The sequence below is a fragment of the Pristis pectinata genome, chromosome 7, assembly GCF_009764475.1.
Source record: "Pristis pectinata isolate sPriPec2 chromosome 7, sPriPec2.1.pri, whole genome shotgun sequence".
In the NCBI taxonomy this organism is placed as follows: Eukaryota; Metazoa; Chordata; class Chondrichthyes; order Rhinopristiformes; family Pristidae; genus Pristis; species Pristis pectinata.
The window spans coordinates 93,349,522-93,362,970 of record NC_067411.1 but is presented as its reverse complement, the minus strand read 5'-3'; the positions used below and the strand labels follow the sequence as shown (position 1 = coordinate 93,362,970).

Here is a 13,449-nt window from a genome sequence, read left to right as displayed (position 1 = left end):
CCAAGAAGATATTTAAAAGAAGTAATTAAAATTATGAGGCATGTTCAACCATAGAACCATAGAACCATAGAACCATACAGCACAAAACAGGCCCTTCGGCCCACCATGTTGTGCCGTCCATCAAACCACCCTCACACTATCTAAACCTTTCCTCCCGCATATCCCTCTATCATGGAGAGAATAGATGGGAATTAGTTGTTAGAGACTTCTTGATGATCAGCCATTGTTAAAATCCCTGAGAGAATGAGAAAAGAACTTTGGAGAAATTATTTACATTTAAAATGATGTGGTATTGAATGTTTTACTAAAGGAAATATTCGAGGGTGAGAGCATTGCATGTTTTAAAAGACAGCTGGATATATTGTTTGAAGCAGAAAAAGGGAGAAGGCCTTGGGGAGAGAACAAAGCCTGTTCATCTAGACTGCACGCTCTCTTACAAGAGTTACGATGAGAAGATGAAAAGTAAAATTAGTGCTTGAAACAAAATCATCCTAAGCTTGCCCTGTGAATTTACAAGCTTTTGGATGATGACTTTTCAGTCATTAACTTTACCTTTGTAAGAGAGGGTTCGTCCAAGAAAGAAAGCCAAGAAGATATTTAACAGGTTATTAAAATGATGAGGAATTTTCATGGAGAGAATAGAGGACTGAGTGAGATGAGTGCTTGTTGGTTAGAGGTCCTCTGCGGATTCTTAACATCAAACAAAATTCATTTGCAGATTGTGAAGATTAATGCAAATGAGAATGAAAGAACTCTAAAGAAGGTATGTCATCTTTATTTGATGTCCCATCACAAATTGTCTCTCTGGAACTCTCGATAAACATTGTTTCAGCTTAGAGGGCATTTACTCACATGATACAATGCTTAGAGAAGTAACAGCCTTAAAACAACAGTTTTATTGTTTTTTAAAAAATTACATATGCTACCACAGTATTCCAGTTGATGCTCAGCTTTTAATTTGCATTGAGATTGCACAGTTGGAAGAGGCTGATCTGTGATTTATTTGGGTTTAGTTTTAGTTGACTAATAGCATTGTTTATAGTCATCCTGGCCTGTGCAGCTGTTGTAATGTGTTTGATCTAGACAAAATCCTTTGCTTGTGCTCCTATCATCATTTTGTATGTATATATGTTTGGATTGGTGGGTCATTTGTGTAAATGTTAAAGAGCAAAGGTGGAAATAGACTCCCCAGGATTAGGCTATTCAATTTTGAATGCTAGCTCTATGTTTTATTGTGAGTTCAATGCAAAAATATTTTCCACACACTTCGATCATATGGACCAGCTAAGGGTCTCTCATCACATCAAGAGACATTGGAGCCACAGTGCAATCATCATTGTTATGGCCCTGGGAGTCTTTTTGACCACTGATTCTGCTACCACCATTCAATGGGTAAGTCTAAATTGACTGAGGGTGGCTTGCTCTATTCTTTTGTTAAAGACATAATGTGTTGGTATTTAAATCTCAGTGTGTATATGCTCATGGAAAGAAGGAAGAAAAAAAGCACAAAAATTGTGCTTTTGTTTGACATCTCTACTGACCTACATTACTGTAGCTGAAATTACAAGCAATTATTTGCAGGGATAGAAAGGACCAATTTTCAATCTCGATTGACTTCAGTTTTTCATAGGATTATGTTTACGATCTAATTAGATACATTTGGCTTGTGTTGCTGAAATCTTTCTTTAATGTACTGAAGTGGAGGGATAATAAATTACAGGTTTGCAAATGTAGTTGTAAAAAGCAGGTGTATGTGTTAACAACATTGGGATTAATTGATCTGCTTGTAATCTGGAAAAGCTGGAGGAAGGCAGTTACCTGTTGCTGGTTGCACGTCAACAACCACTGGGTGCCTTCAGCCAAATACTCATTGTACATGTGTTAACCTGTGTAGTCATCATCAACAAGCTGTTGAACTGTGGGAAACATGACAGCTGAGCATGCTCCTGACCTTATCTAAAGTACACAACTGAATAATTGCCAGTAACTGTTTGAAGTCAGGAATAAGCATTGAGGCAGAATTTTCCTCCATCTCCCCTTAGGATGTTAAGGCCAATTTCAGTGACCTTTCTGACTTGGCTGAAGCTAATTAACTCTTTTCAGTCCAGACACTGAAGCGGTCATTTCTGTTTGTATTGCTCAGAACCACGCGATGCATTTACCTTCTGTGGCAAACACTAAATGGTTGAAACTTAAAAGCTTAGAGAATTTTTTGTTGAGATTATATTGTCAACAGTAGAAAGTGATATATGTTTTACAAGGTATGAAAAGAGAGAAGGATATTGCTATCATTTTACTACTTCAGAATGACAGCTGGGTTGTGACAAAGGCACAGTAATTGATGTTGGCCTATTCTGTGTTGCAAGGCAAGATAATGGACAATATGATTGAAGATATATGTGCTACCTGCCTGAAGGTTGGTTCACTTCTTCAGGTAATTGAGCAGGTATTGTGTGGAGTATTCCAAAATTGAGATGGTGGAACTGTGTGCAAGGAGAGGGAAATAAAGGAATAAAAAGAAATTCATTTGAACCAACCCCATATCCTTTTTATCACCAAGACTCCCTACTCACATCTTATTCAGTCATCACCTCTGTGTTCATGGACTTCTATTGGCTTTCAGTACAGCTGCCCCTTGATTTGTAAAATCATGTGTATTTTCAAGTCCACCAATGGCCTTGCTCCATCACCTCTCCCTGTCTACATAATCTCCTGCAGTCTTTTAACAGTCCTTGATCCTTGCACTACACCATTTCTGGCTTATTGCATATACCTGACTTTCATTGCTCAACCATTGGTGGATATTCATGCAGCAGCTCAAGACCTAAACTCTGGGATACCTCCCGAAGCTACTTTGTATCTCTCCATATCTCTCTTTGTTTGAGATGTTCCTTAAACCTTGTTGATCAACATTTTGGTCACCAGGTGTTCTATTGCTTATGTGGCTCAGTGAACAATGTTATTTGGTGATCACTCCTATGAAGGGCCAGATCAGTTTGCTATAGATGATGCTTATTTAGAAAACTGTCTGTTGCACGGAAAGAACACCAGGCTCCACAGGAACTACAAAGAAACACTGTTTGAAACTGATAGGTCTTAAGGCAGCCATAACAATAAAGTGGGAAGAGATTATCAAATGAGTGTAGACACGAGAGAATGCAGATGCTGGAATCTGGATGCTGGAGGAACTCTGTGGGTCAAGCAGCATCAACCATCCATTTCTTTCCATAGATGCTGCTTAACCAACTGAGTTCCTCCAGCATCTATGGAGGTAAATGGACAGTCAATGTCTCGGGGAGAGACCCTTCCAGATGAAGGATCTCAACCTGAAACGTCAACTGTCCACTTCCCTCCATAGATGCTGCTTGACCCACTGAATTCCTTCAGCATCTTGTGTGTTGTATCAAATGAATGCATCTTGATTCCAATACTTCACATACATTCCAATACGTTACCACCAAAAGTTAAATGACTCTTAACCAACTTCGTTGAAGTACAAGGAACCAGCTACCTTTTCCAAGGAGGATTATGTCTAGCACATCCAACCATTTCTTCTTCAGTCCATTAAATTGCTTCATGAGGTTCTCATTAATGCCGACGTGGTAATGTGATGCCCTTTATACTCCCAGTCTTTGCTCAGTTATCCCACTAAATGCCTTCCATGGAATGGAATTGGTTGCTTCATCTGCCTGTAAGTGCACATGATGGACGGTTTGTGGGCAGCAATGCTTTACTGCATCTCATACTTACTGATTACCTTAATTATCATTTTGCTTCCTTTCTCTCTGGGCGAGATGCAGGGGAGGGGCAGGTACTGAAGTCCAACTCTGTCTTATATTGCTCGACTAGAAATTAGCTTTGATCTCCTCAGAAGATTGATTTAGTTGATTTAAAACAGAAGTATAAGAGCAGAAGCTGGCTGTAGTTTATGTGTAGCGCTCTGCTATATTTTCTTCACATCCACACCCATAAATACCTTAGAAAACTTTTTCTATCTGGTTGTTTTGTGATCTTTGTTCCTTCAATAAGTTCCTAATCTCTTTCAGATGTGCCTGAGGAAGAACCATAATCATACTGGCCTCTGAGCCATTTGAAATGCAGAATTACCTGAAAATGTTAGACTATGTCCAAAGTAGCTGATTTTGGAAAGAATGGTAATATTTGGCAAACCAAGTTAACATTGTTCAGTTCAAAATTCTTAGTTCTTAAGATCTGTTTGTGTTTTGTTCATGAGTGCATTTTCCATCTTCTGATCATTTAATTCCTTCCTTCCTTGCACAAAATAATGTCAGCAATCTGAGAGTGAGGTTACTGCCTGTTCCTGAGATAGGGAATCTGCATTCTATCACTTTAGGACAAAATAGTGTACTTTTGAAAATAATAATTTTAAAATACTGAAAGATGGACAACTGACTACTTAAATGTTTTATTTTACTGGTATTTCAAGTCCTTAGGAAATTTGATAAATCAAATCTATTGTCTGGTTATTTGTCCCAGGGTGAAACTGGACCTTTTCCCTTGTGTTACTCTGACAACAGAATAATTTGATATCTTATTGAGCAGTGCAGGGATTAATACACAACTAGTGGTAAATGTTCACTTCCATTTTTAATACCTCACTGGAAAGAACAGTGGTGAAACATGATTGATGGGGAGGAGCTCATAACGGAGCTCATTTTGCTTTTCTAAATTAATTGGTATTGGTATTGGTTTTGTCACGAACCAGCAACAAAAGAAACACACTGAGCATGATTTAGTGTTAAAAACTATTTTATTAATCACTACTTATGATAATACGTAAAATAAAAGTAAAAATGTTAGTATGTTAGAATTCAAAAATGTTAAACCTCGAACGTTAACCCCAAAACTAAACTCTTCGTGTGTGTGGGTGGCAAAGTCCAAAACTCCCAGTTCCGGAATGGTTCTTAAAGTTCAGTTCCGCAAGCCATAAGGTGAAACATGAGCAAGGGCTTCTTCAACAGCCACCGTTGTCTGAAGATAAGATGTAGACGTAGAGAAACATAGCGAGAGTAAATACGAAATCCAAATGTTCCACGATGGAACCCAAACGACACTCCAGCGTTTACTCGGTAGTGACTTCCTCACCCCGAAAAGCATCCGAATCGTGGTCGTCCACACACAAATACCTGTTTCCTTCTACAGGTCAGCAACAAAGTGAACTCCACCGGATTACTTCCAACTTCCATACATGGATTTCAGTGGCAGACACAGTTATTGTTTCTCATCCATCGATAGAGAAAACTAGCAGGCTGGTGTCTCTCTCCCTTCTCTCTCTCTCTCTCCTTCTTCTTCTTCTTCTGACTTCTTCAACAACGTCATTACATCCTTTATCTTCTATTGACGTAAGCACGCCCCACACACACATACACACACACACTCTATCTTAAAGGGACTTTCACTGAGTCCGTAACAGTTTATTATTGTCACTTGTACCGAGGTACAGTGAAAAGCTTGTCTTACAATCGTACAGATCAATTCATTACAGAGTGCAGTTACATTGAGTTAGTACAAAGTGCATTGATGTAGTTCAGGTAAAAACAGTAACAGTATAAAGTAAAGTGTCACAGCTACAGAGAAAGTGCAGTGCAATAAGATGCAAGGTCACAACAAGGTAGATCGTGAGGTCATAGTCCATCTCATTGTATAAAGGAACCGTTCAATAGTCTTATCACAGTGGGGTAGAAGCTGTCCTTAAGTCTGGTGGTACGTGCCCTCAGGCACCTGTATCTGCTACCCGATGGAAGAGGAGAGAAGAGAGAATGTCCTGGGTGGGTGGGGTCTTTGATTATGCTGGCTGCTTCACCAAGACAACAAGAGGTAAAGACAGAGTCCAAGGAGGGGAGGATGGTGTCCGTGATGCGCTGGGCTGTGTCCATAACTCTCTGCAGTTTCTTGCGGTCCTGGGCAGAGCAGTTGCTGTGCCAAGCCGTGATACATCCAGATAGGATGCTTTCTATGGTGCATCGGTAAAAGCTGGTGAGAGTCAAAGGGAAGCAAAATTAAACAAGCCACATTTTTGCTGTACACAGCTCTCCTATTAATTTTCCTACCTGCAATGCACCAAAGCACTGTTTTATGTCCAGAGATTAAAAATCAAAATCCATCTCTTTTTATTTACATTTTGATTGGCTCAACAAAATGAAAGTGATTACAATTTACAACAGCGTGGAACCCACTTTTGCTAGTCAGTTTCAGTACGATCAGATTTCTCTAGGCTTTCCTTGTTCTGCCATTTTCTACCAGTTGCCACATCAGCAGTAACAGGGTTTTTATTTAGAGTGGAGTTGCTTCTTAGAAGTGTAAAATAAGGTAAATAAACAGCCTGGAAAGCTGAATTGGGCAGTTATAAATAAAATCACATTTTATCTGGAGACTTGTTCCCAGCAGGTTGGTAATTCAACAACATGTTTTCTCTGAATTCAGGGATCATTTTCTATACAAAACTGGAGGGGAAAAAAGCAGTGGGATGAAGTGCATAGAGATTAAATGCCTCGGGTTCACCTTCCTGCTGCTTGTATTCCTCACTTCAGAAACTGATATTGTGGAATTCAACTCAGTATTGATGGACATGTGGGAAATAATAAGTTACGGAACTACAGGAGAAAAAGACTGATAGGCTTTGCTCTACTGGGAGCTGGCATGTATCTAATGGGCCTAATATTCTCCATGATCCTCTCTACCCTGATTGAAAATCAAATTATTACAGGTGCTGTAAATCCCATATTATAACAGCAAATACCAAAAATCCTCTCTGCTGTCTTCCTCTTGATTCTCTATACCTGCCTTTCCTATGACTATCCCTTACTGTGTGATCCTTTCTATCCCCCTACTATTGCAATACTTTCTCATATCCTGGAGTTCCAGTCTCCCTGATTCTCTCTATCCCCTTCCTTTGTCTTCTTCTATCCATCCTCATGTCAATCCACTCTATCCCCCTTCCCCCCACAACCCTAGCTAATACTCTGCTCTCCAAGGCTTCTCTACCAACCTTCTCCAACACCTTCTCCTGTAATCATCTCTATTCACTCCTCTGTAGACCTCTCCCTTCATCCTTACTTCACTCTGTCTTCTTTCCCCTGCCGTTCTCTCTCTCTCCCTTACTTCACGATCCTCTCTATTTTCCCCAGAGAGCCTCCGTATCCTATTTACCCCCTTGATTTTCTCTATAACCCTGTCCCATATAGATCTCTCTCCCATTTCACCCACAATGCTCTTTTCCACTTGATCCTGTCTCATCTCTCTTCTGAGATCCTCTCAATCCCTTCCCCCAACCTCTTTTTCCCTTCTCTCATATTTATCCCTACACCGTTACAACCCACAATTCCCTCCCCCCCTTCACCCTGATCCCTCCCCACCCTCTCTCTCCCTTCTGGATTATCTTCTCTACTCCCCTTCTAACCACTGCAATTATCCCCTCCACCTCCTATCTTCTCTTTCTCCCTTTCTTTTCCTCTTGCCCAATGATGCTCTCCATTCCACTTTTCAGTGATCCTCTCTAACCCCTACACTCCTTTGTCTTCTCAACTAGCCTTCCTTCTGTGATATTTTCAATCCCCCTTATCCACACAGTTCCTATTATCCCAGTTCCCTGTTCTCTTCTGTGTCTTCATACTGTTTCAGTCCTCTCTCTTTCCCTTCCCACCATCCTCTCATTCCTCCCAGGTGATGCTGTCTTTCCCTCTTCCCCAGCAATCCTCGCTATTCTCCAGTGATCCTTTCTCCTCTTCTTCCCCTCCCTCCCATACCCTTTCTCCAGGCAGCAGCTGGAGAACTTTGCAATATTAACCAGGTGCAGACTTTTCCTGCACATGGCAGGTCATGGACATCCTGTTTCATAAAGCAAGGATTTTTTATTCATTTTGGCATGACTCCTTGCCGACGTCTTGGCAGGACCAAACAAATTCAGAGTGTATCCAGCTTCCTCAAGTTACAGCGAGCTGCAAATGTGACCATCCATTGCTAAACCTTTCTAAGTTCCTTAGCAGGAAGGAATTGTATCTCCCCTATGTCTATCTGTCCACCAACAATGCATTTTCTAAGTAACTGCCTTCTTTGTTTTCAAAAGCTTAATTCCCTCAGGTACAGCAGTTCAACTTGTCAGCTTTTTGTAAGTAAAGACATGAAGGGGAATAAGACTTTTTCTTTGCTTTGTTAACACTACTGTCAGTATCTATGCAGCAATAATAATCAAACTTCCACTTATACACTGTATAGCACCTTCCACTTCACGTTATCCCAAAGTTTTTCCACAATCAATGATTATACTTTTGAATTATAATCACTTCTGTAACACAGAGAACCAGCATCCAGTTTGTGAACTGAAAATTCTGATAGACAGCAATGAGGTAATGACCAGTTAAATTGGTAAATTGGTTTATTATTGTCACAGGTACTGAGGCATAGTGAAAAACTTTGTTTTGCTGCCATCCATACAGGTGATTTCATCACATCGGTACAGAGGTAGTACAATGGAAAAGCAATAACAGAATGCAGAATCTAGTGTTACAGTTACAGAAAAAGTGCAGTGCAGGCAGACAATAAGGTGCAAGGCCATGACAAGGTAGATTCCATCTTATCATACAAGGGGACCATTCAATAATCTTATAACAGCAGGATAGAAACTGATAGAACCATATAATTTGGTTAATGAACAATAAATAGGGAGAAAATAAATTGTAAGAATAGGCGAGCAAGAAATTAAGCAGACAGTCCTTCAAGTATATAAAGAAGAAGAGTGCTATTCTCTTAGAGCAGAGGCTTTCAACCTGTGGTCCGTGGATTCCCAGGGGTCCGCGGTGGGTTGCCAGGGGGTCTGCGAGCAAGCCAAGAAAAAAATGGAAAAGCGACCTGTTACAAAGACGTAGCTTACTTGCTTGCTCCAGTTTTCCACTATTCAGAAAATGGGCCATATCTATTCTATCTGTTATAGGAGGCAATCTTAGAGGCTTAAACGGTGTTCCCTTATGGTAAGCTGTCGCTTAATATTCGATTTGTGTAGTCAGAGTAGTCAGTAGTGTTCATTTCTCACTACTATTCTGTTGTGCACTGTAGTGTTAGTGAGACTGAGTGACGTTGTTGGTGTGCCTTAATAATATTGCTTACTTACCGTGCACTTACGCCACAGTGACGTCACTGTTAAGCGAAAAGTGCGCAAGCATGTAAATTTTAGATTTGTTTTGATAATTTTGTTTTCCGTAATAGTAATTAAACTGTCCAGCGTGTACTGCTGAGTATGGAGATATTTCTGAAGAGAAAAGCTGACTAGAAACCGGAAGATTCTGATGACGAAGGGGATAAGGGTGACCGAAAGAGAAAACAACGCAAGTACGATCCAGAATACATTTCATATGGCTTCATCGCAGTGGGGACAAATGTGGACCAACCTCCCTGTGTTGTGTGTTTGCAAACACTGTCCAACAATGCAATGAATCCAGCAAAATTGAAGTGCCATTTAACAACAGTGCATCCAGATATTGCCAGTAAGCCGAAGGAATATTTTGAGCGGCAAAAGGAGCTGTCCCTCAAGCAGAAAGGCAAAATGACAGCCTGCGCCACTGTAAATGAGAAGGCTCTTCACGCATCATATTTGGTAGCATTACGAATAGCACGTTCCAGAAAGCCTCACACAATTGGAGAAGAGCTTATACTGCCTGCAGCAGTAGATATGTGTGAAGTTGTACTGGGAAAAGAATTCAGTCAAAAACTGAAAGCCATTCCACTGTCTGATAACACAGTAAGCAGAAGAATTGGCGATATGGCAGAAGATATACAGAGCCAACTGATAGCACGTCTTGAGCAAGTCAGATTTGCGATTCAGCTCAGTGAAAGTACTGATGTTGCCAGTGCTGCACAGTTGTTGGTTTATGATTGATATTGCTGGGAAGGAGAGGCTTTGGAAGACTTCTTGTTTTGCAAGGTGCTCCCAGGGCGTACAACCGGTGAAGAACTTTTCTGTGTGCTTGACACTTTTTTTGTACAATCGACGTTGGCGTGGACACAGTGTATTGGAGTATGCACGGATAGTGCTGCCACAATGACGGGATGGAAGTCGGGTCCAGTCGCATGAGTGAAAGAAGTAGCTCCACATGTAGCAGCAACCCACTGCATGATTCACCGTGAGGCTTTGGCTGCAAAGAATATGGATGAAAATCTTGCGGATGTGTTTTCCACGTGCATTAATATCATTAACTTTATCAAAGTCAGGCCGCTCAATCATCGTTTGTTTGAAAACATATGCCGTGAAATGGAAGCCGAGCATAAGCATTTGTTGCTACATACAGAAGTCAGATGGCTGTCATGAGGCCGCGTTGTGCAGCGTATATATGAATTGCAAGATGAACTGCTCATTTTTCTAAGTGAGCATAACGGGTCATTGGCACAGTTCTTGACAGATGAGATGTGGGTTGCCAGATTAGCTTATCTTGCAGATATTTTCAACATTGTGAACAGCTTAAATCTATCATTGCAAGGACCTGGCTCAAATGTTCTGAAAACGCATGACACAATCAATGCCTTCCAGAAAAAAAACTCCATATCTGGAAGGGAAGATGCGAGCAAGGCACCTATGATATATTTCCGTTGCTGGCTGACTTTCTGACAGTGAATGAGACTAAGACAGTGGCCATTGCGAGCACCGTTTTGAACCATATTCAACAGCTGTCACATTATTTCCATGAGTATTTCGGCAACGATGACATGAGCATGTTTGATTTGATTTCAAATCCGTTTGAATGCATGCTTACTGATTTAACTGGACGTGAACAAGAAGAATTGGCTGAACTGTTCAACCGAATGTCACTGTTGTTGTTCTGGATAGCATGTTCCCAGGAGTATCCACTGCTGTCCGGCAAAGCCGTCAATGTTCTGTTACCATTTGCAACCACTTACTTGTGTGAAATAGCATTTTCTGCAGTCACTGACAGGAAAACCAAATACAGATCAAGACTGAATATTGAGGATGACATACGCGTACGTTTGTCACACATACCACCACATTTGGACAAACTCTGCAGTGCAAAACAGGCACAACCTTCACATTGAACTGAACACTGAAAGACACCGCTGGTAATTATCGGTGATTGAAATAGTCACTATTTCAATAGGGCCTATGTGCAGTAATTTAAGTGTTGTATGCATGAATTATCGATTGTTTGATTTTGTGGGCTTTGGGAGTCCGCCATCTAACAAGGACATGTTCTGGGGGGGGCCGTGGCGTGAAAAAGGTTGAAAACCACTGTCTTAGAGGATAATACTGGATATTTAACAATTGGAAGTAAAGAAGTACCTCAATGACTACCTTCCAGTAGCACTTACATCCACTGTAATGAAGTGCTGTGAAAGGTTGGTTATGGTGCAACTCTATCCTTGCCTCAGAAATGACCTGGATCTGCTTCAAGTTGCCTTTCACCACAACAGGTAAACAGCAGATGCTATTTCACTGGGTCTCCACTCTGTTCTGGACCACTTGGATAACAGGAATGCATACATCAGGCTGCTGTTCATTGACTACAGTCCGGCATTCAACACAATCATACCCTCCAAGCATCACCAAGCTCTGGGCCTCTGAGCCTCCCTCTACAACTGGATCCTTGACTTCCTCATTGGCAGACATCAATCAGTACAGATAAGAGACAACATCTCTTCCTCACTGACCATTAACACAGGTGCACCTCATATGCCCCTGCTTGACTCTCCATACACACACGACTGTGTGGCTCAACACAGCTCCAATACCACCTACAAATTTACCAATGACACCACTGTTGCTGTCTGAATCACAGGTAATGATGAGTCAGCATACAGGAGTGAGATAGAACACCTTGTTGATTGGTGCCACAATAACAACCTCTTGCTCAATGTCAACAAAACCAAGGAACTAATCGTTGACTTCAGAAAGGGGAGTTAAGAGACCATGTGCCAGTTTTCTTTGGTTGGTTGGTGATGGAGAGAGTGAGGAGCTTCAAATTCCTGGGCATTAGCATCTCAGATGACTTGTCCTGGGCCCAGAACATAGATATAATCATGAAGAAGGTACACCAATACCAATACCAGCACCTCTACTTAGAAGCTTAAGCAGATTCAGCGTGTCACCAACTACTCTAACAAACTTCTACAGATGCACTGTAGAAAGTATCCTGACTGGTTTCATCATGGCCTGGAATGGCAATTCCAATGCACAGGAACACAGGAAGCTGCAGAGAGCAGTGGACACAGCTCGGTCCATCACGGACATGGCCGTCCCCATTACTGACACCACCTACATGAGGTGCTGCCTCAAGAAGGTGGTATCTACCATTAAGGATCCACACCATCTGGGCCATGCCCGCTTCTTGCTGCTACCATCAGGCAGGAGGTACAGAAGCTGGTACAGAAGTCCCACATGACCAAGTTCAGGAACACCTACTTTCCTATAGTTATCAGGTTCTTGAACTGACTTGCACAACCCTAATCCTACCTCAACAATGGAACACTACACACCTCTTTCTCTACCATACACTTGTTTCTAGTTGCGTTTTTTGCACTAATATCTTGTTTTTCACTTTATCTTCACTGTCCTGTATAATTTATGTTCTGTGTGTTGTCCGAATCTATGTGCTTGTGAAGCAAGCAAGCAAGTTTTTCATTGGACCTGAACCTCACTGTACTTGTGCATATGACAGTAAGCTTGACTTGAAATTGAACTTGAGTTTGAAGAAGTTTTTTTACCTATTGTCACAGCAGAAAATACTAAAAATATCCAAATCATTTTAGAAAATTTGGGGGAGAAAAGTAGGGAGAAACCTAAGATACGAGGAAAAATGTACTAGGAAAACAATGAGAGGCTGACAAGTCCCCTGGAGCTAATGACCTGAATCCTGGGATGGTGAAAATAATGGCTGCAGAGATTGTCTTTGGATTTGTTGTAATCTCCCAAAATTGATTAGATCCTGGATTCGTCCCTGTAAATTGGAAAACTGCAAATTGTAATTCCCTTATTCAAGAAAAGAGGAAATTATAAGCCACCTAGTGTGATATCTGTTATGAGGTAAAGGCTGGACTTCATTGTTAAGGAACAGCAGGACATTTGGTTAATCATAATAATATCACACAGAGTCAAAATGGTTTTATAATAGGGAAATCATATTTGGCAAATTTGATTCCTTTGACCATGTAACGTAGGGTAGATCAAGGAGAATCAGTAAATGTAATGTATCTGGATTATTTGCATTCAGTGAAGAGCCATGTAAAATATTACTATACAAGATATTGCCCATGGTACGTGGAGGGGTGTGTGTGTAATGTATTGGCATTGATAAAGGATTGAGTAACAAAGAAACAGTCATGTTGAATGGGTTATTTTCAGGTTGGCAAGCTATATTGAGTGACATGCCACAAGGTTCATTTGCTGGGACCTCAAATGAGAATCAAATGATGTAGATGAGGGGACTG

General features: G+C 41.0%; 1 long non-coding RNA gene across 1 annotated transcript in view; it reads left to right on the top strand.

Moving 5' to 3' along the window:
• Positions 1 to 726: 726 nt before the first annotated feature.
• The window catches only part of LOC127572967 (uncharacterized), a 64,197-nt gene continuing 51,474 nt past the window's right edge, over positions 727 to 13,449 (top strand). The window contains exon 1 of the long non-coding RNA XR_007956718.1: positions 727 to 763. This is a non-coding gene — a long non-coding RNA (uncharacterized LOC127572967). The remainder of the gene's footprint in view (positions 764 to 13,449) is intronic.